This window comes from Nymphaea colorata, chromosome 7 (genome assembly GCF_008831285.2).
Source record: "Nymphaea colorata isolate Beijing-Zhang1983 chromosome 7, ASM883128v2, whole genome shotgun sequence".
Taxonomy (NCBI): domain Eukaryota; kingdom Viridiplantae; phylum Streptophyta; class Magnoliopsida; order Nymphaeales; family Nymphaeaceae; genus Nymphaea; species Nymphaea colorata.
Window position 1 is genome coordinate 21761971 of NC_045144.1, and position 3692 is coordinate 21765662.

At 39.0% G+C, this 3692-nt stretch overlaps 1 long non-coding RNA gene across 1 annotated transcript; it reads right to left on the reverse strand.

Moving 5' to 3' along the window:
• Positions 1–1321: 1321 nt before the first annotated feature.
• LOC116257917 (uncharacterized) lies at positions 1322–2586 on the reverse strand. Its single transcript, XR_004173502.2, has 2 exons — positions 2220–2586; positions 1322–1767 (listed from the first exon to the last, which is right to left on the reverse strand). It is a non-coding gene; the product is annotated as an uncharacterized LOC116257917 (long non-coding RNA).
• Between the last annotated feature and the right edge of the window lie 1106 nt (positions 2587–3692).

Here is a 3692-nt window from a genome sequence, read left to right on the forward strand (position 1 = left end):
TGCATGCTGGGCATCTAAAGAACAAAATTTCAGATGAGAAGAGTTGAATATTGTTGATGACATTGAATTTTTGTGTATTATACTTTGATGGATAATTTTTTTTGAATGATCAACAATGAAAATTAAATTTTAGAAATTTTTTCCTCCCTAATTCTATTTGAAAATATATATATATATATATATATATGTATATATATATATATATATATATATCGCTTTGCATTTGTGTTGATCGATCCAGCTGGTGGTGGTTACGCCGATAAGGATTGTCTTTGTTTCTTGTCATTTATCTATATCCAAAAATTAATTTGTATCCAATATATATTGCTGTTGTAATTCTTCCCATATGTCAATGAGAATCAAAAGGGAGAGCTCGATGCTCCCTGTCGTAGATGGAGGCATAACATCGAACCATGTTAATTGCTGCCTTTGCATTTCTTTTCTTTTTTCATTCACTTAGAAGCTCGTTAACGATATGCACTTGCGACTATATGGGGTTGGACCTGCAAGTCATGAACAACTAAAGAACATGTCCATAATATGAAAGTTGTGCTTTTGAATTGCTGAAATCATTTTTTTTCTTTGTTCTGAATACAATCTATTGCATTTCGCATTTTTTTTTCAATTTTCTACACTTTTGTTAATCCATGCGTTAGAGACTTTGAGTTTATGTTGTAAAAACATCAGATTTACATGCGCTAAAAATACAAACGATTTTTGTTGTGATTGGAAGTACAGCAAAGGGATCTGATTAGGGTGTCGTACAGACAAAGCTCTGGCGACGGCCGAAGCCGTGGGCAAAGCTCCAAAAAACCATTGCCAGTCCTTCTCGACGCCCACTAAACCATTGTCGACGGTCTCAGGCGTGGGGACCATAATCATCTGTCCGGACGATTATGGGCGTCCGGGAATCACCAGTGCGTCTCTCTCTCGGGCGCGCATTTTCTCAATGTTTGGGCGTGCTTGGTCATTGTATTTTATCCATCTTTCACATATTATGCATTAATATCAACTCCACTTGAATGCTTTTCTTTTATATTTTCTGTCCAAAAGTCCATTTCATGCTTAAAAGCTGTTTTTTTTGCCGGATTTCATAGTTCCTTGTAGACCCCAAATTGAGAGCCCTGAATCGGACTTAGTTTTTGCTGTTTTCGATAACCTGCTGATCGGAACTACTACCTTGTGGAATATAGACAACTTATTGACTAAAATTGAGAAAGCTTCTAGCCGCCAGCCAAATATTTGAGAGAATGAAAAAGAAATTAAGGTAAGAGGGGATGAAGTATTTGTAGAATATATACATATATAAAACAAATTCAACTAAAATAACTAAGCACAACATCGGTGCATTTATTTCGATTGCACAAGTACACAAAGAGGATGGACGGAAACACTGGTTCTGGTTCTTGCGGGCAACAAGAACTAGGAAGTACAGACCCTGCATGCATGCTGTCCTAGCAGACAATAAGCATGCTTGCTTTATTATTTAGACATGCTTGCTTTATTATTTAGATATACCACAAGTTACTACTATCAGCATGACCAACATGATAACATATCAGCGACGAGAAGGTTTCAGTATGCTAGCGACACCGTGAGCATTCACGAGTGCACCATACTCATTAAGACTACAGCAACCATGATAGCCGCAGCATATGTAACTTGATCGGCAGCACCAGTCGTTTGGGCAGCAGGAGTAACCAGAGGGGCAGCATCGACCACTGCCGCAAGAGGATCCACAAACATCGCCTGTTGCATTCTTTTCATCTGCATCCATAGCCATAATGTTCAGGAAATTAAGTGTTTAGCCAACCAATTAATTGAATGCTTGTCTAGCTAGATGCACAAATGTCACAATGTTGCGTATGTATAGGTCACATCGACACTCAAGCTGCCAAGCAGGTGGTCTGGTTAGTAGACTACTATGCTTTTTGGATCGGTTGATATTTTTTAGCCTAGTTACTGGCGAAGAACCAAGGGTCCCTCCTCCCTCAGCTCCCAAGCAGCATTAGTGACTACCCGAATGCATGTCAAACACCACTACTACAAGATTAACAACCACAAATTAAATCTGTCCTGGATCGATCGTTGGCTGCGTCCTGCTAAGCAACTCGGTTGTGAAGTTGCCTGTTTGACAGAAAAAGTATTGCATGATCACCTAGCAGGATGACATCGTTTGGAGGGAAGTAACGAAAGACCAGCTAGAAACGAAAACATACCCTGTTTTTCAACAACACTACGTGCAAAAGCCACAGAGAGCAGCAAGAGAAGGGCAAGAAAGAGGACGGGAAAGGAAACTTGCTTCATTGTGGATAGCCCACTAGTTAGAGTGAATACCAACTAATGGTGGATGACTGGATGAGTGCAGAATGGCATCCTCTCAACGATCTATTTATAGGATTCACATGGTCGGACTGAGTCAAGAGGTCTACCTTACTAGAAAGAGAGAAAATTTAGCTGTCTTTAACTACTAGATCTACAGCCTTAATCCTTTTACTATCACAATTCCCATAGCAGTAAGCTTCTTAGTAGTGAGTACTCGACCACCAGCACCACCCATCTCATTATTTTTCCTTTCACTCTCACTCTCACTCTCTCTCTCTCTCGATATCGACCACCCATCTCCCTTGACGAGGACAAGACCCCACCATCATTGGCCTTTCTCATCGCCTCTCTTTATATATACACACACACGCACTCTCTCCATACACACACATATACGTACACACTCTGCTCACTTGCAAGAACCGTCTGATCCTTTGTAATGGAAAGTTGAAAGACAAACATTGAGAAAAAAGTAATGTTCATTATGTAATATTTAGCATTCTAAAACGGAAAATATCATGAGAACCTTAAATACAGTTAAGTCATTTCTTCAAGCGTGCCAAATTATCAAAGTTGGGAGCACGTATGTTGTTGTTGTGAGCAAGATGCACGTGTTCTGTTACCACTGTTTGTTAATGAAGGCTCACCCTTTCTTCTATGCTGACACCAAATATTGTGCAAGAAAGCAAGTGCACAAACCTATACACAATTATTTGTTTCCCTTAAAATTATATTCGAAGTGAATAGTTGGACTTGTTTTATGTACTGGGTCTTATGTTGGTTTTAGTGACAAAATATTTTAAAGAAATATTGGTTAAAAATCTGTGTGATCCTAATTATTTCCTCCCTTTTCTTTCCTTTTCTAAAATTAATATTGCTGGTGGGCAGTCTGTCTTTCTATTTAGCCATTTCTATTAGGCGCTTAATGAACAAATACTGTTCTAGATAGATAGATAATGTATGTTTGTGTAGCTAGTTTTTGGCCACCGTCAGTGGGAAAAGACATTTTAACAAAGCTTTCAGCAACCGATTGGTACTTAGGACGAGCTTGGTGATGTCGGGTGTCAGACTAACCCAGTCCTGCATAGCCAACAATCCTGCCTGCCCAAGTGGTGGGCTTGTGTGTACCTTTCCACACAAACCCACCTACATTTATTTGCATATTACTCATTTCTTACACCCCAATTTTTTTATTTATTTATGCATTGGCATCGGCTGATTCTTTTCACGGTTTTGCGCATGCAAGAAATTTCTGCTCCGACCTTGTGCTCAGTGCAAGTAACTTGTAGAACTTAAGTATTTTGATCATCTTATACATATATCATGTGCTATATCTTCAATACATTCTTATTTACAAAGCCAACATC